Genomic DNA, 23321 nt, shown 5'->3' with positions numbered 1-23321 from the left:
AGAATGACTTCATCAGCATTAACAGGCTCTCTCAGTGAAGCAAAAGTAGCCAGAGAGAGGGGGTAGGCAGAGAGAAGGGGCATAGCGAACAGAGGGCTCAGACCCCTAGTTGCTGTTAATACTTTTTTTGTAGTAGGACCCAGATGGCCTAGTCAGCAGATAGGCCCTTGTCGTTCGATGCTGTACAAACACAGAGGCAGACAAAGTCCCTGCCAAAATGAGTTGTGTTTGTTTTTTTTTTAATTGAAACTAACCTGCCTTTTTTTCTTTCCCAATGTGTGATACTGACAAACTCATTGAGCAACAGAAGTTAGCAGGAACCTTGATCTGGATTTGCCAAAAGCCTATTGTAAGGATAAACCAGAGATAGATACTATCCCGTGTAGTCATAGGTGTATCCCTAAGAAGCATTCTGCTAGAACTTGGTTTGAAATGTCTTCCTAACACAGAGGAGGCTTCTAGCGAATGAAATGATAGCCCAAGGAGCTTTTTGGCTTTAGAGAAATACTAGACACAGATCTGGCAAGGGTGTCTAAAGTGATACAGGGATTAAAAGATGCAAAATAATGTACCGTAAAAGAAAAATAAGCATCCTCCATTCTAATTAGATTGAAAGGGTTGCTTAATATGGTAATTACAAAACCGTCACAGAGCAGTGGCACGTTGACACATAGGGAACAGTGCTCCAGCTGTTTGAAACTGCTGCATCTCTAGAATGGCCATATTTCAATGCATGTGTGTGATAAACCACCCAGGCCATACTTGTAGAAAGGGAAAGTAAGGCAGACAAGCTACATTATTACTGATAGTGATTGATTCTCTGCCTTAATCCTAAAGTACCTCAGCTGCTGCTACTGACAAAGGAAATGCTGTCTGGTGCAGTCTAAGCTTACATGTTGTGAATAGCAAAAGAGACCTCATGCTCAGGCTGTTCCAAAGATGGCTTTTTTTGTTTGTTTGTTTTCTTGCTGTGGAAGACAATCAGACTGTGGCCAGATTAATACTATTCTCTATTTGTCAGCACAGAAAAGTCTAAAGAACAATGGCTGATTTAAAAGGGTAGTAGTATTACCAATGTTGTTGTAGCCATGCTGGTCCCAGGATATTTTTTTTAAAAAGCTTGCCTCTCATCAACAGAAGTTGGTCCAATTCAAGACATTACCTTAGCCACCTTGTAACTGTAGTTTTATCAAGTAGTGTTCAAGGTTTGGAGTGGTGGTAATAATGCCTCCCAAAGCAGTTAGTTCTCCAACTTTCCCACACATCTTTATGTAGCTACCACCCTACTTCTCCCCTCCCTCAAATTCCCCAAAAATCAGCACTACAAAGCTGGGCTATAACTACAACAGTATGGAAAACAGTTTTTCCATCCTACAAATATTTTAGAGAATTTTCCTGTCTCAAATTGCAACGAAAGAGTCAATCTCAAAAGATATTAGCAAAGGGTATGTCTACACAGCAAAGTTATTTCGAAATAACAGCCCTTATTTTGAAATAATTTTCCTAGCATTTACACAGCCAAACCACTATTTCGAAATAAATTTGAAATAGCGGAGCACTTATTGCGAATTTGGTAAACATCATTCTATGAGGAATAATGCCAAATTCGAAATAAGTGCTGCATAGACACTTATATAAAAATAGGGGGCCTCCAGCCTTCCCAGGGAACCCTGGTGGCTACTCCAGCCTCAACCAAGAACACTCCACTCCCTCCTTCCCTCCCCGGAGCCCTTAAAGGGGTAGACTTTGGCCACAGTGCCTGTGCCAGCTCCAAGCCTGCCAGCCCAGAACCAGCAGTCACTGCCCCCGACCCAGTGGCCCCAAAACATGAGCCAGCCAGCCACCGGCAGCCAGCCCTCCACCGCTCCCCAGGAGCAGTCTGCCAGCTCCCAGGAGCCTGACAGGGCCTGCAGAAGGCGGGTGCCTTTCTGGTGCAGAGGGGAGATCATGGACCTTATTCAGGTTTGGAGGGGACGCCCCCAACATCCGTGATCTCCACACTAGAGGGAGGAACACGGCCATCTATGGCAGGGTAGCTGCCAGCCTGGCCACCAAAGGCCACAAGCGAACCCAGGAACAAGTTCACATGAAAATCAAGTTGGTCCAGCCAGACCCCCCACCCCTGAGTCCTGAGCTTCCCCTCCCCCTTCTTCCCCTTGCTTCCCCCTTCCAGCTCCCTCCTCCCAGGTTTCCCCCTCCCCTCTCCTCTCCCACCCTCTCTTCTCCCCTCTCCCGCCTCCTTTCCCCAGTCTCACCAGAGTTTCATTCCCTCCCCTCCAGTTTTGTTAAATAAAGAGAGTTTGTGTTCATGAAAATACGTGTATTGTATTTGACGTCAGGAAGGGGGGCTGGGAGGGTAAGTGGAAGGATGTGAGGGAGGAATGAGGCACAAGCCCCCAGTGGGGCAGACCAGGGAGGCTCTTAGTGCTCCTCAGGGTAGAAACTCTCTCGCAGGGCCTCCTGGATACTGACAGCCCCCCGATGGACCTCCCGGATGGCAGCCTGCAGAAAGTGCAGCCAGGCTCCAAGCAACGTGTCCACGAGAATCACCAGAGTGCCCAGGGGCAGCTCTGGCTCCATGCTGCAGAGTGCTGTGGTGTCCCGAGTGAGGGCAACCAGAGCACACAGAGACAAAACACTTTGCTGTCCCTCATAGAGGTAGACAAGCAAGCAGGGAAACCTGAGAACTGGCTGTCCGGGGGGGGGTCCCTTTAACCACAGACCTCAGCTAGCCTCTGGCAGCAGCCCCACACAGTAAGTCCTGACCTGGTGCCCTGCTGGAACTGGTTCCGGTCAGCCTTACATGTGATTCAGAGTCCACTCAGTGTGGACGCGCTATTTCGAAATAGCAAAATGGTATTTCGAAATGCATTTTGTGTGTAGACACGTTATTTCAAAATAAGCTATTTCAAAATAACACTGTAGTGTAGATATACCCAAACTGAAAAAAAATGTTGTTTTTTGCATTTGCATCAAATACTTTGATTCAGCCTCTTTCCAGCCTATTTAACTTACATCTAAAAACAAACAATTGGTTCAAAATGGAAGAAGGAATTTATCATTTTGAAAATGTTTAAACATTTTATCCTGACATTTTTTTTCTTGTTGGGAAATATATTCACAAAACAAGGTTAAGTTCAAAGTTTTAGTTTTTATTAATCAGCATTTTTGCAAAAATTCCCAACCGTCTCTAGTTATAACATGGCAGTCCTCTCCCAAGGTCAAGCATTGTTTCAAATGGTGCTTGCTTGCAACTAAAAAGAGCAAAGCCAAGAACATTAGCCTTGCTCATTTAGACTTTGCTTCTGCAACCACAGTGGACAATAGAAAGTTTTATCATGACAAAACCTTATTTTAAAAAGGTAATTAATGGTCTATTACTGCTGCTGCCACTTATGAGTTCTGTTCCGCAGAAATGAGCCCAAGCATTTTCAAAGGTAAAACTTGCATTGACTTTACCAGGACCAAGTTTTCACCCATGAACTCCAGAAGAAGACAGCTAGCTACAGTCAGGGCCCTCCAGGCTACTTTGCAAAGCAGCACTCTCAAACCCCATAGGTTACATGAGGTCAGTAACACGAGGTCCGGAGAATAGAGAGGTGCTGTTCTGCAACAGACAAGATGAGGGAAAGCAGGGTTGGTGAATGATAATCTCAAATGGAAGGATCAGGCTACTGCTGTTCTTTCTCAAACGGTTATAAATTCCCACCGAGCAAAAGAAAAACAAAGGGAGACCAAGAAGAATGCAGCACTGGCAGCTTTTCCTCATAACACCACAGACTACTAGGCAGCAGAACAAGCTCAGAAAACAATAAATCTCATTGCAGGAGAGTTCAAGCGTTCTCTGGATTTCATCTCACCAAGAAAGTTGGTGAGAAAGAACATTAGGTCGAAAAATTAATAGACCACCATCCTTGTGCTGCAATCTAAATCTCATCTATCATTCGGGGCATATCACCATAAATTACAGTAATTCTCAAAGCATGCTGCTACTTTACTGTCCATCACTTATGCTCAATATTAAACAGACTCCTCAATCGCGTAGGGTTATTTTAATCTGCAGTGGCTGTGCCTTGCGAAAGCCCTTCAGACAACTCAAGAACGGATCGCCTAGGCAATAAGCATTTCTACAGGAAGCTTCGAAAGCTTCACTGACATCGTGTTTCTGCTGCAGCTTGTCCGTTTGATCAGATGGGTGTGATTTCCAGCAGAGTTCACTGAAGTTGCGCACAAAAATTCCCCAAAAATACTGATGTGAGAACAGGCCCGCTGACCAGGGGATGGGTGGGGGGCCATAGCCCACTTCTTCAGATGATATCATGAAGTATCAGATAACCTCCTGTCATCTGAAGAAGTGGGCTGTGCCCATTAAAGCTCATGATAGCATCTACATGTTTTGTTAGTCTTTAAGGAGCAACTAGTCTATTGTGTTTTTTAACATGCATCTGACGAAGTGGGTCTTTGCCCACGAAAGCTTATGCTCCTACACTTCAGTTAGTCTATAAGGTGCCACAGGACTCCTCGCCGCTTGTGTTTTTTAAGTTTTTCCCTAAATTATGTTAATGCTTCATTCAAGCCATGGACTGCATGCACAGCTTATACATGATCCCTAAACATACAGAATTAGCATGATCAGTACAAAACTAATGGAAGTGAGAGATGGTGAATCTCTTTGAAAACTGAATACCACTCTTCAAGCTCACTGTCTCATTGCCTCTAGCACCATTTGTTTGTCCCCTAATTTCATATTTCCACAGATCACGGGCCCCACGTGTAAATAGATCTTCTCCAGAGAAGCCACATGTGTGGTTTAAGTGATCAGGGCAGGGCACCAAGTAGGCCGTTTGGGTTTAAGCTCTGGCTTTCAAGCCAGTTTTTGTAACAAGCTGCCTTGCTTTTGAAGCTGCCCTGCAAATTCCTGGGTCCCGCAGCCACAGAAAAAGCTGCCTGTTTCCAGGATCTTACGCACCAGCATCTCCACTGACTGCAAAATGTCAAGTTTGCTTGTTCTGGTTTGCACAAAAATCTAATCTACCACAACTCAGCAAGCACAAGCCTGCTTTTATTAAGGGAGAGATGTATTTTTTTTAAATCCTAAATTTTCCTGGACCTAGTTGTAACTACAAGTTATTTTTAAAATGCAAGAAGCAAGCACATTTCACATGCCATCAATGATGCCAGTTAAGATCTGAAATATCACTGAATTGTACTATAGGAATTATGCAAACTAAAGCCAGATTCAATCATGTCTGACCAGCTTCTGCAAGGCTCCAGGCTACATGCACTGAAATATACATTTTTAGGAGCTTGTGTTATCATATTCCAAAGAATGAACAAATTCAGTATAAATTGATCATATTGATTTGATACTTGACTTATGGTATAGTACAACTGTGGTATTATTTTTACTTATACAGAACAAAGAGGTGCATTATATGGCAACTAACATTCAAATCTAAGTCAGCTTTATTCCACAGATATGATAAAAGTCTATAACATCATGACTGGTGTGGAAAAAAAGTGAATAAGGAAAAGTTATTTACTTGTTCCCCTAATATAAGAACTAGGGGTCACCACATGAAATTAATAGGTAGCAGGTTTAAAACAAACAAAAGGAAGTTTTTCTTCACACAGCGCATAGTCAATCTGTGGAACTCCTTGCCAGAGGATGTTGTGAAGTCTAGGACTTTAACAGGCTTCAAAAAGAGCTAGATAAATTCATGGAGATTAGGTCCATCAATGGCTATTAGCCATTAGTGCCTGCAATGGCTATTAGCCATTAGTGCCACAATAGTGCCTGCAGTGGCCAGGAGCTCTGAGACCCTTAAAATCTCCAGGCCCTGGGGTAACTACCCCTTGACCCTCTCCCATCAGTGGGCCCGCCTTTCCCCCAGCACCTTCTGCCTGCCAGCTGGCCTTGCCACTCAGCACTTCCCTCACCTCTCAGCACTGTTACCTAAAAAGGGGGAGAAAGGTAACGTGCAGGAATAATCAGTGGGACAGGAAAAGGGAAAGCTCAAGAATATGAAACCCTCTTTCAGAAACGCAGATGCTACCCACTTACCTGGTATCTATCCACCCAGTGGCCTAGACTCCAGTGTCACATGGCACAATATGAAATAAGAGGAGAGGGGGAGGTACAACGGAAGAAGCGTGCATTGAGGGATAACAAAAAAGGGGATGGGGGGGGGGAAGAAAACCCCACATAAAACAATCAAGAGCTCCAGAATCCCACACAGCAAGCTCCGTCTGGCTCTGAGGGCTATGCGGAAGGGGGAGGGGGGAGGAGAGGTGCTGCATCATCTGGGTGTCACTGGGGGCTGGCTACCCAGTCCCATCCCTTCCGCCCCTTCCTGGAGGATGACTCTGCACTCCCCCATTGCCCAGGAATCTTGTTGGCTCCCCTGAGTGGGGAAATCCATTCCTAACCACTTTCAAGTCAGAGTTTTATGTAAACAACAAGATGGATGCCAGGGTCACACGTTATCAGACTCCATTTTGTTTAACATGATAATACATATCTCATACAAATAAAATGCTAACCATGCCTACTGCTGGCTGTGGGCCAGATGTTTTGTGGTCTCAGGAGACACGGGGAGGGGAGAGGAGTAAAGGCGCAACACGCTTGGGCAAGAGTGTAACTAGAGGGGGCAGAGCGGAGGTGTGAAGAAGCAAGGTGGGGGTGGGGCCTTGGGAAGGGGTAGAATGAGGACTGGGCATGGGGGAAGCTGGGGACACATCCCCATGTCTTCCCTGTAGGTACTCGTGGACCATGATGCCGTTATTTAACCTATTCATTGATAAACTAAAAAAAGTTGAGCAGAGCTTCTTTATAATAATATATTTCATAGTAAAAACAGGCTGACAATTGTCTATGTACCATTTACTCTGATTTCAGCTGTGACAGAAGAACAGCAGCTTTATTCTTCAAAATAATTCCTATGCTACCACTGTATTGTGTTGAGGTTGTTCTTCGGCAGCTGTAGCAATGCACTTGAGATAAAGGAATTCATTAGAGAAGAAACCTTTCTAAAAACCATGATAAATGCCTAGGAAACAAGACAAAGAAGAACCAGCTCCAAGAAAGGTCTTGAATGATTTAGCACCTCTATAAATTAAAAGCTAGTAAAAATAGCAATTACTAATGACAGACAAGAAATTACTATTCTCTTCATCCACCTCATCATACATATGTGTTTGCATCCTTATGGCTTAACTACATCAGCTCGGTTTGTTCCGTGTCTGCAGAACACCTAGCACAATGGGCGTCTGTTCCCTCCAGTGCAGGGGTTCCCAAACTTTTTGATAAGGGGACCAGTAAATCCATTCACAAACTTTTGGAGGACATTCATTTGCATATTCATTAATCAAATGATGAATATTCATATAAATTGTTTCTGGTCCTCCCAAAACCCCCAGTGCCAGCTTTAGCAAAGCTTTTGATATGGTCACCCACAATATTCTTGCCAGCAAATTAAGGAATATGGATTGGCCAAATGGACTGTAAAACAGACAGAAAGCTGGTTAGACCAGGGTTTCCCAAACTTTTTACTTTAGTTGGAACCCTTTTTTTTCAGTACTGTTTTTTCCAGCCCAAAAATATAAACGCATAAAAAACAAACTGAGAAAATACCAGACATATAACAGGTCTGGTATTTTCTCATTAGGTAAGTTTTATTATTACTAGATGTATCAGTTTGTAGTTTCGAACTGCCTGGCTGGTAAATGTGCTCAGGCTGCATGAGTGTGTCTACCAGCCAGACAGTTCGCAACTACTCGAGGGTGTGCGTGTGGGGGGGGGGGCAATAGAATCCCCAGGCTTGCTTTGCCAGGGAGAAAGGGGGGCAGCACCCCGAGATCTGCATATGGCTGGGTCAGTCCCACTCCCCGCCGCCTGATTCACTCCCGCTCCCCCTGCTGTGCCTCTGGCCAGCCCCACTTCCCCCAACTCCCTCCCTGACAGCCAGTTCTCCCCCCGCTTCTCCTCCCAATCTCTCTTGGCCAGCCCCGCTGCCCGCATCCAGCCCTGCTTCCGGCGGCCACGCTTCTCTCCCCCTCCCCCATCTTCCCCAGTCAGCTCCCTACTCCCGACCTCGTGCCCCCCGGCAGCCCTGCTTCCATCAGCCCCCCCCAATCTTCCCAGCCCACCTTGCCCCAATTCCCCCATCCAGTGCAGCTTCCGGTGGCCAGCTCGCCTCTCCTCCTCCCTCCACCGCCCTCCCCTAGCTAGGACTCTGCGGGGAGCCAGAACATCCGACTGCAGACTCCGCCCAGGCCGGCCGAGGGCTTGGGGGACCCGGCGCCACACAGGCACTCTGGGAGCGCAAAACATCCCAGCAAGCACGCTGAGGCCCGGTAGTTTTTTCCTGCGGCCCGGTATCGGGCCGCGGCCCACAGTTTGGAAAACGCTGCTCCACAGGGAATGAACAGACTAGGTAATCATCAAGTGATCTATTCCCCCTCACTCATTCCCAGCCCCTGTCAAACAGAGGCTAAGGAAACCATTCCTGTCCATCCTGGCTAATAGCCTGGGCTCGCCAAGCTGCGGCAAGCCCCGCTCACCAGCCACGCTGTCCAGCGTTCTGAGCATGCGCGGATCGCCCAAACCCGGCTCTTCCAGGATGTAATCTACTCGCCACAGGCAAGTAGATTACATAGATTGTCGAGCCCTGCTAATAGCCATTGATACACCTATCCTCCATGAATGTATCTAGCTCTTTTTTGAATTCTGTTAAAGACCTGGACTTCACAACATCCTCTGACAAGGAGTTCCACAGGTTGACTGTCCACCGTGTAAAGGAATATTTCCTTTTGTTTGTTTTAAACCGATACCTATTAATTTCATTTGATGATCCCTAGTTCTTGTGTTATGGGAGCAAGTAAATAAATTTTCCTTATTTACTTTCTCCACACCAGCCACAATTTTGTAAACGTCTATCATATTCCCCCTTTTAGTCTCCTCTTTTCTACACTGAGAAGTCCCAGTTTTATTAATCTCTCCTCAACTGGCAGCCGTTCCATATCCCTAATCATTTTTATGGCCTTTCTCTGAACTTTTTCCAATGCCAAGATATCTTTTTTGAGATGAGGCGATCACATCTGCACACAGTAGTCAAGATGTGCGTTTACCATGGATTTACATAGAGGCAATAAAATATCCTCTGTCTTATTCTCTATCCCTTTTAAAATTATTCCTAACATTCTGTTTGCTTTTTTGACTGCTGCTGCTCATTGAGAGGATGTTTTCAGAGAACTATCCAGAGTAACTCCAAGGTCCCCCTCGAGTGGTAATAGTTAATTTAGACCCCATAATTTCATACGTATTGTTGGGATTACTTTGCATTTATCAACATTAAAATTCATCTGCCCTGAATTGCAGAGGACCTCCATGAAAATTGCCTGGAAATCTTTATATAAGATTCCCAGGCCATTCCTGGGCATGTAAACCTGAATATAAGAACATATGACCCCAAATTATTACTTAAAATAACACACTCACCAGAGTTTCCTTCCCCGGCATCATGCTTGAGCCATTAGCAAGAGCAAGGAAAAGTTAAAGAGGGCAGAGAAGACTATCACTACCCAAAGAGGGACCTATTGGAGACTGGCATCAACCATAAAATGTGTACCAGTTCTGCCTACTTGTTTTTCCCTTTGATATTTTCATACCCTCTGCTCCTTGCTTTCTGAACCTTTCCTCTTTCCCTCTTTCCCTCCCCCCCCCCCTATTTATTTTGGATCTGCACATCCTAAACCCAAAACTCCGGTCATCTAAAGAAGTGGGCTGTGCCCATGAAAGTTCATGATACCATCTACATGTTTTGTTAGTCTATAAAGTGCTACCAGATCATTTGTTGTTTTTTAAGTTTCTCCCCATGTCTTTGAAATGTGACATAACCAGCCCTATCCTTTTTTTCACCTTAATGGAAGGACAAGTGGGTCTAGAGGAAAAGGTCAAATTTCAGAAGGGATTGTGTTGGGTGTGGCACCAGAGGGCTCAGAAATGCAACCAGAGGCCAAGCAGCAGTGCAACTGCCATCCCTTAGCCTGTATCACTGGCCACTCAGCACAAAGATCTGTCTCCTACAACTCCACCTGCCTGCCGCATCTCCCGCATCCTACGTCCATCTTTGCTCCCTTCAGCGTGTATCTGTGAACGGACTTAAATCTAACTTAACATTTTAGTTTAAAAGTGCAACAAAGAGGAGGAAAACCTGTAACAGCAGCATAAGGCTGTAAAAATGAAAGGCCAAGTACAGCTAGACAGACTTAGTGGCCTGGTGCCATTTCTGACATTTACCTTCACACGCAAGCTGCAGCACTGCTTAGTAATTTTTTTCACGACTGTGACTGAAGCAGGAATATTCAGGCAATGATCTCTTCACCTCAGCTAAGCCTTTTCCAGTAATAGCCAGTTCCACCTCTGCTTCAGAAGAGATGGATTTATTCCCCCCCAACAGTATCTAGTGCTGCAACGTTGAGGCAATGTGAGGAGATTGTTTTCAAGACTCCAAATCCAACTATCAGTCCTGTCTCCTGCAGGACAGGCTTCATGGTATAATCCCCTACTCACCAAGGCTTAAACAACAGCCACAACGTGCAACAAACGCTCTGCAACCCCAGGCTTGCCACGCTCCATTTCTGAAATAAATCGCTTTCCACGAAAAGGGGGAGGGGAGCACCAAAGATAGGGAACTTTCAGATTGAAATAAGGGGTGTCCCTAGAAACAAAACGCAGTCCAGAGGAGTGCTGGGAAGCTCTGTCTAGGTAGCAGCAACCGGGCCACTGACCGAGAGTGAGAAATGGGGGAGGGGGCAGATGCCCCAAGAGGGCCCAGTGATTTGAAAGGGCCCAAGGCAGCAGCAGCAGCAGCGTCAGAGCACCAGGCCTTTTAAAGCGGGGGGGGGGGGGGGGCGGAGTTTTTTGGGATGGGGGCCGCTGACCCACAGAAAAATCAGTTGGGGTAGGGTTACAAGATGGCTTAAAAAAAAAAACAGACACGCGATCTCAGATGGGGGGGCAGACTGGCTAAGAGGGGAGCAGGGCTGGCCAGGAGGGGGTTGGGGGGAGTGGGAAGTGGCCGGCGGGAAGCAGGGCTGGCCGGGAGGGGGTCAGGGGGAGAGAATCAGCCGGTGGGGAGCGGAGCTGGCCTGAGCACATGTAGATCCTGAGGTGCTGCCCATCTTGTGCACGGTCCCGGCAGAGCACGAGCGAGTCTGGCCCCAGGGATTCCATCCTGCCCCAGCTGCACCCCTGCCCCCACCCCCGTCCTCCTTTCTACTGCATAGTTGTGTACTGCCTGGCTGGTTGGTGGACACACTCATGCAGCATGAGCATGTCTACCAGCCAGGCAGTACACAACTACGTACTAATACTCATAATAATAAAACTAACTTAATTAGAAAATACCAGACATTTCTATGTCTGCTATTTTCTCAATGTATTTACCAGACAGAAAGCTCAAATACCAGACTGTCCGGTTCAAACCCAGACACCTGGCAACCCTACACAATCAAGAACCCAAAAACAAACAAAGCAAAACAAAACAAAACAAAAACATGCCTCATTGACGTCACCCCCGACATCAAAGGAAAAAGACATTCCCCTCACCAGAGCATAGGGGGCCCAGGCTAGTAGATTTTGTGTGCGCCAGCCTCATAGTGGGAGGGGAGGTTTGAGCATAGGGTTGCCAGATGGTTCAACAAAAAATACCGAACACCCACCCACTCCCAAAAGAACACCGGGAAAAAATTCTGTTGAGCAAAAAAAAAAAAAAGGGGGGGGGGGGGGGAAACCAAAGTTGTTAAGCAAATAAAAAAAAAAAAAAAGGCACTGCGCCTTTAAATAGCAGGGGAAAATTGTCCCCGCCCGGCTTCCCTCCAAGGGAAACAGGAAATACTGGACATGTGAATGGTTTTTCTACTGGACGGGAGACCTGAATAATGGACAGTCTGGGCGAAAACCGGACACCTGGCAACCCTACTTGAGGAGCAGAGTGGGCTCCCCAGTGCTGGGGAGGGGCTCCCCTGAGCTTCAGGGTCAGATCCAGCCAAAGTGGGGGCTCCGTCCAACTAGGGTTGCCAGGTAGACCCCGCCAAAAAACTGGACACACTTGATTGTGGGCGGGGGGCAAGGGGGGTAGGGCTGGCTGGGAGGGGGCGGGGCGGGAAGCAGAGCTGGGGGGGCAGGGGCCGGGGCTGCTGGATGAGAGGAGAGGGGGGCCCGGAGGAAGGGGGGCGGGAAGCAGACCTGGGGGGGGGGGGGGAGGGCAGCCACTGGCCACACCTGGAGCCCTTCAGACCACGCCCCCAACAGGCAGTCCCTTTAGTTGGGAGCAGAAGCCGGGCGGGGGTGGGGGAGGGGCTAGGAGCCACTCCCCCCGCCCAGCTTCTGCTCACAACCAGAGGCTCCCAGCCGGGAGGCGGGGCCACGACTGGCGCTGGGAGCCTCTGGTGACATGCAAAAGCCAGGCAGGGGGAGTGGCTGGGAGTCCCAGACCCCCCCCCCCCCCCCCGCCCCGCTCCACCCGGCTTTTGCACGTGACCCCAGGCTCCTAGGGCCAATCGTGGCCCTGCCTCCCAGTTGCTCCCCCGCCCCCGCCCAGATGGGAATCCAGAAAATACCAGACATTGCATGTGTCCTGTATTTTCTGTATTTTTCTACCGGACAGACGGTGCAAATACCCGACTGTCCGGTAGAAAACCGGACACCTGGCAACCCTACGTCCAACCCGTGGGCCTGAGGTTCTCCACTCATTTTAAAGCACCGCCAGAGCCCCAGGCAGCATGGGCCAGGCAGCACTGAAGGGCTGGCTGACTGGGGGAGGCTAGCCACAGTCTTAACCCTTCTGCCTGAGGCCTCGACCCAGCCTCCCCTGCACCTTGTCCAGGGACCCGGCAATTCTGTTGGCAGCCCTGAGTACCAACCACCAACAGCTTAACCAAAGAGGACTCTTAACCACAGCTATGCATTGCTGCGGTTACTTACTAGGTGAAATTGTGTTTGTTTCTAGATGGGGAAAGGGAGCAGGCTAAGAGTCAGACTGACTGCCTGTATAGTCTTCTGCCGTGTCACTGTGTGAACACTGGCATGAAAATGTGGAGTTTTGCTTTGTAATCTGACCTGTTAAGGACTGGGTTTGCACTCATCTCTTGAAGTAATGAATCCCGTAGACATTACTGAAAACCCCACAGCTCACTGAAAATCCCACAGCTGCAGATTAGTTTAGCCTTGGCCATCAGCAGTTCTGTGCCCCTAGTGATCACAGCAGAAACGGTGGGTGGGTGGTGGAGAGAGACCCGGTGAGGGCCTTATGGATGAATATCAACAGTTTGCATTTGATCCTGAATGAGATGGGGGCTAGTGGAGGTCTCAGGACATCACTATGACTTGCTGTCATTGGTCTTTCTCTCTTACAAAATGGTTCCGTGTTGCAGAAGTTTTCCAAAGATTGTTGGATTATAATTTGTAACTCTGCTGGGAGGAATGAATTTTTGACACAGAGGATCAGCGTGGGGGAGGTGAAGAAATCTAACTTTTTAAATAATTCATCTGTACCTCCAGAGATTACTGAATGTGTGCTCATGAGCACTTCCAAGCAACAATTTCAAAAGCAAGACTAGCATTTTCTCCTGCTATGTTACCAAAAAGTAGGTAGGGGAATAGCTACATTATACTCGGACATGTGCAAAAATACACAATTTTTATACAAGCGGTCTTATTAATAATCCCAGACAACAAAGATCTGCTATAGATGAGTCAACACACTTCAAAGGAACTACAATTGATTCTATGTGACTGGCTAAATTAGCCCTTTTTAAAATACATGTGGAGCAACTGGCCTTTGAGAGCACTGTAATTCTGATATAAAAAGCAGTCTGTTGTGCATATGCCTCAATGCTATGGAATCAGCAACAGCTCAGAATTAGGGACCAACCGGAACCAATCCAGAGATATTATTAGACTCAGTGAATAACAGCAGCAAGAGGCAGCGGAGAAACTAAATGATTTCTTTGCTTCAGTCTTCACGGCTGAGGATGTTGGGGAGATTCCTGAATCTGCACCGTCCTTTGTGGGTAATGAATCTGAAGAACTGTCCCGGATTGAAGTGTCATTAGAGGAGGTTTTGGAACAAATAGAAAAACTTAATGTTAACAAATCTCCGGGACCGGATGGCATTCATCCAAGGGTTCTAAAAGAACTTAAATGGGAAATTGCTGAGCTATTATCTGTGGTTTGTAACCTATCCTTTAAATCTGCTTCCGTACCTAATGACTGGAAGGTAGCCAATGTGACACCAATATTTAAAAAGGGCTATAGAGGCGATCCTGGCAATTACAGACCGGTAAGTCTAACTTCAGTACCGGGCAAATTAGTCGAAACAATAGTAAAGAATAAAATTGTGAAGCATGTAGAAGAACATAATTTATTGGACAAAAGTCAACATGGTTTCTGTAAAGGGAAATCCTGTTTTACTAATCTATTAGAGTTCTTTGAAGGGGTTAACAAACATGCGGACAAGGGGGATCCAGTAGATATAGTATACTTGGATTTTCAGAAAGCCTTTGACAAGGTCCCTCACCAAAGGCTCTTGTGTAAATTACATGGCCATGGGATAAGAGGGAAGGTCCTTTCTTGGATTGAGAACTGGCTAAAAGACAGGAAACAAAGGGTAGGAATAAATGGTAAATTTTCAGATTGGAGAGGGGTAACTAGTGGTGTACCCCAAGGGTCAGTCCTGGGACCAATCCTTTTCAACTTATTCATAAATGATCTGGAGAAAGGGATAAGCAGTGACGTAGTAAAGTTTGCAGATGATACCAAACTGTTTAGGATAGTCAAGACAGAAGCAGACTGTGAGGGACTCCAAGAAGATCTCACCAAACTGAGTTATTGGGCAACAAAATGGCAAATGAAATTTAATGTGGATAAGTGTAAAGTAATGCACATCGGGAAAAATAACCCCAACTATACGTACAGTATGATGGGGGCTAATTTGGCTACGACAAATCAGGAAAGAGATCTTGGAGTTATCGTGGACAGTTCTCTGAAAACTTCCACACAGTGTGCAGCGGCGGTCAAAAAGGCAAATAGGATGCTAGGAATTATTAGGAAAGGGATAGAAAATAAGACCCAGAACATCTTACTGCCCCTGTATAAAACTATGGTACGCCCACATCTTGAATACTGTGTACAGATGTGGTCTCCTCACCTCAAAAAAGATATTTTGGCCTTTGAAAGGGTTCAGAAAAGGGCAACTAAAATGATTAGGGGTTTGGAACGGGTCCCATATGAGGAGAGGCTAAAGAGACTGGGACTTTTCAGTTTAGAAAAGAGGAGACTGAGGGGGGATATGATAGAGGTCTATAAAATCATGAGTGGTGTGGAGAGGGCTGATAAAGAAAAGTTATGTATTAGTTCCCATAATAGAAGAACTAGAGGACACCAAATGAAATTAATGGGTAGCAGGTTTAAAACTAATAAAAGGAAGTTCTTCTTCACACAGCGTGTTGTCAACCTGTGGAACTCCTTGCCAGAGGAGGCGGTGAAGGCTAGGACTATAATAGAGTTTAAAGAGAAGCTGGATAAATTCATGGAGGTTAGGTCCATAAAAGGCTATTAGCCAGGGGATAAAATGGTGTCCTTGGCCTCTGTTTGTCAGAGGCTGGAGAGGGATGGCAGGAGACAAATTGCTTGATCATTGTCTTCGGTCAACCCTCTCTGGGGTACCCGGTGCTGGCCACTGTCGGTAGACAGGATACTGGGCTAGATGGACCTTTGGTCTGACCCAGTACGGCCGTTCTTATGTTATGTTATGTAAGATTTGATTAAGACATGAACAGAAGATTATCCAACAACATAAAAATTATCCTATGGGTCTTCCATTGCTTGACCCGTGCCAATTTCCCTTTGGTCCACAGTACTCCAGAGAGAGTGAATCACATTATACTTCAGAAGACAGCTGATATCATAGAAGTGTAGGACTGGAAGGGACCTCAACAGGTCCGCTAGTCCAGTGCCCAGTACTCAATGCAGGTCTAAGTAATAACAGGCCATCCCCGTCTAATTTGTTCTGAAAAAACTCCAGTGATGGAGAGTCCACAACCTTCCTAGCCAGTTTGTTCCACAACTTACCTGCCCTGACAGGAAGTTTTTTCTAATGTTCAACCTAAACCTCCCTTGCTGCAATTTAAGCCCATTGCTTTTTGTCCTGTCCTCAAACATTAATTAGAACAATTTTTCACCCTCTTCCTTGTAACAATCTTTTTTATACTTGAAAACTGTTATGTCCCCCTCAATCTTTTCTTCTCCAGTCTAAACAACCTTTTTTCCCCCCTAATCTTTCTGCACAGGTCATGTTTCCTAGACTTTTAATCATTTTTGTTGCTCTGGACTCTCTCCAGTTTGTTCACGTCTTTTCTGCAATGTGGCACTCAGAGCGCGACACGATACTCCAGCTGAGGCCTTGTCAAATATGAGGGTTTCCATCGGATCTGCGCACCCTAGACCAGCATTTCACTTTCACTGCTTTTCTGTTTGCCCAAAGGTTTGAAAGTCAATTAGACACACGCATAGAGCTCAGACAGTTCCTTCAATTCAGAAAAAAGTTGTCTGGTTTCATGATTTTAAAGGGGCCCATCCCCTCAGCCCAAGTACCTTGCAATGAGACCACTTCTAATCCTCCCTCTAGTTCACAATCTGACACCAGCAGGACACACGCTGTGTAGCTTCTCTTACAAATGAAACCTACAGCCCAGGTTTATGAAGTGATTTATTCTGTTGTTTTCCTGAATGCTAAACAAATTGGATTTGTAAACCGCCATCTATTAAACCATTCAGGAAGAACAAGGATTTAACACCTGCTTTGAATCATCTATCACTAAAAAGGGTCATTTTTCACATAATTAAGATGGAGAGTTCCTGCTGCCAAGAGCACTCAGCATGAGATCCAGATCCTTCCAGGGGCATCATTTCAGAAAAAAATTCAGAAGGCAGCAAAGTCATGTTAGCGTATAGACCGTTGTATGTTTATATTATATCCTGCGACGTCAGGGGGGACCAAAAAGTGTAAGACATATGGGAATATATAGACGAGGAAATAAAGGGTTTTTTTTGGGGGGGGGGGGGGGGACTGCTCCTCTTTGTCCCATAGCAAATGGATTCTTCCCTCAGAATGATCCCTTGGATAGCTATGAAAGAGAAGGGTTTTGGCTAAAACAGGCGGGTGTTTGTGAGAGGAAACCATGCCATCACTGTCTGGACTCTATGGAAGCCCCTTTGGCACATCTGGGGAGGAATGGTTGGATAGGGAATGGTGTGGATATCCATTCACCAAGGCATAGAGAGCCAGCTGGGAAGTGGAGTTTCCTGGAGAACTTTGATTTCTTGGTGGGGGATGGGGGCGGGGGACAAGAAACAAAAGCTGGGAAATTGCCATCTGAAAGTTGCCAAAAAATTCAGTGTTATGATTACAAAAATTAACTTTTGGAGGAGAGCAGACATTCTCCAATAAAGTAAAGAAAAGTTTTGATGGGAAATGTTCAGTCCCCATCCTCCATTAGCAACACCCTCCAAACCTGGGTGGGAATGCTGACCCTGTTGATGCCAAGGTGGGGGGGCTCCCCCCATCAGCTTCCTCAGGAACTGTGGGCGTACAAGGAAAGAGCGTGTTCGAGAGCATGTTCTAATATGCAAGAGAACTGAGAGGAAGAGGGGGACTGAGCAAGGATACATTTCAGGCTTTGGTTGGGGAAGGAGGGCAACTTTAACAGTGATTCCAGGAGCTACTTAGGCACTTGAAAACTTCTAATTTGTGTCAGGTAATCTAATTCCTATATTAAAGAAAAGAAAATTAAATAAAGATTAGACCTACTCAGATCTAATAGTTACATATTCTGACATCTTGTGGAAAGTCACTTAAGGGACATTGGTTATGTTTAAAATGTTAATGTATATTCTTAGTTTGTTATTAATTCTGCAGAAAGAGAGCGAGAGAGAGAGAAAGCCTGTCAGGACTCCTGAGTTAAATTTCAGCTCTAGTAAGAGAGTGGTTTTGAGCAGCTTACAGTAGGAGGCAAGATACATGTGGGTTCTATCTGAATGGCCATACAGCGTCAGACTAATGGTCCATCTAGCCCAGTATTCTGTCTTCCAACAGTGAAACAAGATGTTTCAGAGGTAATGAATACAACAGGTATCAAATGATTCATTCTCTGTTGGCTCTCTGTTTGCCAGAAGCAGTGAATGGGCGAGGGATATGCAGAACATGGTATTGGATCTCTGCCTATCCTGGCTAATTGCCTTTGATGGACCTATCCTTCATGAACTTATTTCGTTATTATTGAAACCCTGTTATAGTTTTAGTCTTCACATCACTGGCAAAGCATTCCACGGGGTGACTGTAAATAATTACTTTTGTTTCTTTTAAATCTGCTGCCTATTAATTACACTGGATGACCCTGATTCTTGTGTTATATGAAAGAGTAAACAGCATTTCCTTATTCAATTTTTCCACACAATTCATGATTATATAGACCTCTGTCATATCCTCCCTTAACCATCTCTTTTCCAAGCTGAAAAGTACCAGTTTTATTAATCTCCTTATATTGAAAGTGTTCTATAACCCTAATAATTTCTGTTGCTCTTTTCTGAACCTTTTCCAAATCCAATATATCTTTTTAGAGGCAAGGGGACAACATCTGCATGCATTATTCTATATTTGGGTGTACCATGGATTTAGGGAGGCAGTATGATATTTCTGTCTTATTATCTATTCCTTTCCTCATGATTCCCAATATGCTGTTCTCTGAAAATATTGTGAAAGCTAAGTATCCATGATGACTTCCTCTGTAGCATGGGGCACGGATCACTAGCTGGAGGATTCTCTACATCTTGGGGTCTTTAAACCATTTGAGAACTTCAGTATCTGAGATATAGGTGAGAGGATTATTCCAGGAGTGGGTGGGTGAGATTCTGTGGCCTGCACTGTGCAGGAGGTCAGACTAGATGATCATAATGGTCCCTTCTGACCTTAAAGTCTATGAGTCTGAGACATCTTTATTGATGGGTTCAACTAATTTACACCCCACGATTTTGTATGTATAGTTGGGATTACATTTAGCCACGTGCATTACTTTGCATTTATCAACAATTTCCTCTGCCATTGTGTTGCCTGATCACCAAGTTTTGTGAGATCCCTTTGTAACTCTTTTCAGTCTGCTTTGGATTTAACGGTCTTGAGTAATTTTCTATAATTTGCAAATTTTGCCATCTTACTGCATATGCCTTTTTTCAGATAAACTTATGAATATATTGAAAAACTTTGATCCCAATAGAGACCCCTAGGGACACCTCTATTTACCACTGTGCATTCCCTCCATTTTTACCTACCCTATGTTTCCTGTCTTTTAAGTAGATAGCCTGCTTATGCCTTTATCATCTAATGATCCTTCATTTACTTAATCATCCCGCCCTTGTTTATAAACAAAATCCCTGCCCCAAAGGCTATGCTGCCCAGCTTCTGAACTCATCACCTATTACACTCAAGCTGAATTGCTGTTAAAATCTCAGTCTGTGGTTAGGGTAAGTAGCCCTCTGGTAGCCACCAAATGATGCCCCGGAACCGGAGGAATTATGGGGAGGCAGTGGGCCTGCATGTAGAGGCCTTGAGGTTTGGGGGATTTCTGTGTGAACCTTAGGATGCCTCAGAGTTGAGAGGACCATGCTGACTGACCAATGCTTGGTGTGCATTGTCCATGACATGAAGTGACATTGCCCATTCATTCGGTACGTTCCTTGGCCCTTCTGTTCACAGTCTGATCTGCCCTCCATTCGGGAGGGCCACTCTAACATAGTTAGCGACTGCAATGTTAGGCACTGGAGTCAACAAAAACAGTTCATGAAACTCCTTTAGCCCTGGTCTACACTAGGACCTTAGTCCACAATAATCCCTCATGTTCGAATTAGTAATCGATGCGTCCACACTACCAAGGCCGTTATTCTGGAATAACAGGCTGCGGAATTCAAACTCCGTACTCCTGCTTTTCATCAGGAGTAATGCTAATTCTGAACTTCAAAGTCCGGAATAACGTGTGGAAGCTCCCATGCCACGAATTCAAACTATTTGGCCTCCAGAAGGCCTCCCACAGAGTGCTTCCTGGAGCTCTGAGTCCGAGGAAGCGCATCCACATTAACGGAGCCTGCCTCGGACTAATGTTGATGCTTCCCCTAGCTAGTTTGAATTTCTTAAGTTGGGAGTTCTTAAATCAAATTTAGTAATTTTGAAATAACTTCCTAGTGTAGACAAGGCCTTATTTAGGCTTTACCAACAAAAGGGCTATTGGTGGATTAAGACTCACTGGGATGTAGATGCAGACAAATGTTACTGGTAGTTCAGAAAACTGTACCTCCTCCATCGCAACCTTCCTCGCCTTCTGATTCCTTAAGCACTCCACCTTCGTATTTCTTAACCCAGACCCTCTCATTCCTTGGATTGGTTCTCAAGGCCAAATTCTACCTCTGCTTAACCTGCACTACCCCATTCACCAAAGTGAAAATTAGGTTCCTTACTACTCCTCATACAGATGGCTGGAAGGCTGAACTTTATCCACTGTTGGCTTTGAAAAGACCCTTTTTGCAAGATATTGCTTAACATACAATCCAACAAGAGCGTGTCCTGGTTTGAGAACACTATGTGGAGTGTCTGTCTGTCCCATGACTCAGTTACCACAACGAGCACTCGGCCTATAGCTTGGAGTTAAGAAGAATGTACTTGATCTTCATCTCTCCTCTTCAAAGGCAGTTTTAGAGATGGACAAGAGATTATTATGCTGCTTGCTGTACTGCCTAGAATATACCCCCTAGGTTCCAGTCTCTTCACACCACTATACTTGAGTCTTGTCTTGTTCTGCCTATGAAAAAGGAAGGATGTTATGGCCAAACTGACCACTGTAACTAATTTACAGTGCCAGCAGCAAACTGTTCTTCCTCACACTGCTGACAGCTGCCATGGGAAGAGCACTGTACTCTTGACATCCTTTTCTCTACAAAAAGAGTGCTTAATAAAGTGTTTATGTTGTGTCTGACATAAGGATAGCCAAGAAACTGGATTCTCTCTACATCGATACTAAGAAAAAAGCTGCTATGACAACACCCTTCTTTCTTCACTTCAGAGCTCAGCATTTCACTCTTGAGTGTCAAGGAAGACCAGGGAAAATCAGTCCTACTCCCAGGCTGCGTCTAGACTGGCATAATTTTCCACAAATGCTTTTAACGGAAAAGTTTTTCCATTAAAAGCATTTGCGGAAAAGAGCGTCTAGATTGGCACGGACGCTTTTCCGCAAAAGCACTTTTTGCGGAAAAGCATCCGTGCCAATCTAGACGCGGTTTTGCGCAAGAAAGCCCCGATCGCCATTTTCGCCATCGGGGCTTTTTTGTGCAAAACAATACCGCGTTGTCTACACTGGCCCTCTTGTGCAAAAGCATTTGCACAAGAGGGTTTTTGCCCGAACGGGAGCAGCATAGCATTTCCGCAAGAACACTGACAATCTTACATGAGCTCGTCAGTGTTCTTGTGGAAATTCAAGCGGCCAGTGTAGACAGCTTGCCAGTCTAGACGCAGCCCCAGGGTTTAATACTTCACCCGGGTTTATTTACAAGGTTTACAGAATAGACCTTCAGGCTGACTGAGGGTGTTTTATAAACAAAAACAAAATTACATTCCCCACCTCCTCCTGGGGTCCTGTGTCTTCTTAGGCTAAGTCTATACAGGCACTTTATAGCACTGTAACTTACTGGCTTGGGAGGAAGAGGGGGATGAAAACACACACTACTGTAAAGTGCCAGTCTGAACCAGGTTACAGTGCTGGGAGTGCTCATGCTGTAGCACACTTTCAGCTTAAAGTACTGCCACAGCTGCACTTTAAACTGTTACATTCAGACAAAGCCTGATGCTAGCTATCTGGCTGTGAGCCACCTTCCTCCATAATCCTTTCTGGGCCCTGCTATGCCAGGAACCACGCCCCTCACAAACCAGAAATAGACACAAGATTTCCCCTTCTAGGAAAAAACAGCTCTTTACTTACTGGAGAAGCTTTTCCCCTCACGGCACACAACTCTTCTACAGCTTACATCTCATCCCTCCTCCCTTTTTGCTTTCACTGGGCTTGGTATAGGTTTCTGAAGGGCACAGGCTGCTCTTAATTAGACTCAGGTGTCCATAATTAACTTGAGGTAACATGTTTCAGTTCATAGCAAACAGGGCTTTAACCATTCTGAGACCACCTCTCGGGTTTGATTTTGTCTCTCTGGCTGCTGCGTATCTGTCATGGTTGACATTGTAATGCAATCCCCAGGATAACAATGGGCTAAAACAGCATTAGGGTTAAAAATACAAAGCCTTTCAAAAAGCACAAATAAAAGGTTCCCATCCCAAGTGTAAGGGGACTGTTAGCCCCTTACTAAAACTCTGTGGGAGTTTTTAGTTTGCCAGCTCCCAGTATCAAAAGGGGAAGGGTCCATGAGAAATCAGGGCCCTGAAACTGACAGACCCCAGAGACAATGGGAAGCAGCCAACACTCCAGCTCGGCCTGATTGACAGGCTGGACAGGCCAGTGAGGAAAGCAAGAGGCCAGGCCCCGTCCTTCTTGTGAGCTGGGATTTTTCTGGGTCTCTCTGCAACAAGAGAGAGCTAAGAGGAGCAAGCTGTGTGGAGAGGCAGTCCTGCAGCAACAGAGCCAGGCACACACAGCCCAAGGAGCGCAGTCTCTGTGTTGAGCAGCAGACTGGCAGTGATCAGAGAGCCAAAGGGGACAGAGAGGCAACACAAGGAGCTAGAGACTGGCAAAGCAGCACAGCCCGCAGCTGGGTGTGGTGAGCAGCTGGGACCACCAAAGTGGGGGGAGAGGCTCTGGGCAGGGGGACACCACCAGCCAAGAGGCCTTGCAGGCCGGACTGGGAGAGGGGTCCTGCCACCTAGAGCCTGAGGCCATGTGGTCACTGCCAGAGCAAGCGTGTCCAGCCTGCAGCCCCCCGAAGCACAGCCAGGATCTATAAGGAACAAAAAACAGGACGATGTAGCACTTTAAAGACTAACAAGATGATTTATTAGGCGATGAGTTTTCGTGGCCCAGACCAACTTCCTCAGATCAAATAGTGGAAGAAAATTGTCACAACCATATATACCAAAGGATACAATTTAAAAAAAAAAGAACACACATGAAAAGGACAAATCAAATTTCAGAACAGAAGGAGGATGGGGGGGGGGGGAGGTAAATGTCTGTGAGCTAAGAGTAACTGCTGAGCTACAGTTCATCTTCAAGTT

General features: G+C 45.8%; 1 long non-coding RNA gene across 1 annotated transcript in view; it reads right to left on the bottom strand.

Annotated features, from left to right (window-relative positions):
• The window catches only part of LOC142828946 (uncharacterized), a 175704-nt gene extending 153575 nt beyond the window's left edge, over positions 1-22129 (bottom strand). The window contains exon 1 of the long non-coding RNA XR_012903121.1: positions 22084-22129. This is a non-coding gene — a long non-coding RNA (uncharacterized LOC142828946). The remainder of the gene's footprint in view (positions 1-22083) is intronic.
• Positions 22130-23321: the final 1192 nt, after the last annotated feature.

Source organism: Pelodiscus sinensis, chromosome 4 (genome assembly GCF_049634645.1).
Source record: "Pelodiscus sinensis isolate JC-2024 chromosome 4, ASM4963464v1, whole genome shotgun sequence".
Taxonomy (NCBI): Eukaryota; Metazoa; Chordata; order Testudines; family Trionychidae; genus Pelodiscus; species Pelodiscus sinensis.
Note: the sequence above shows the minus strand (reverse complement) of the source record. Positions and strands in the feature narration are given on the sequence as shown.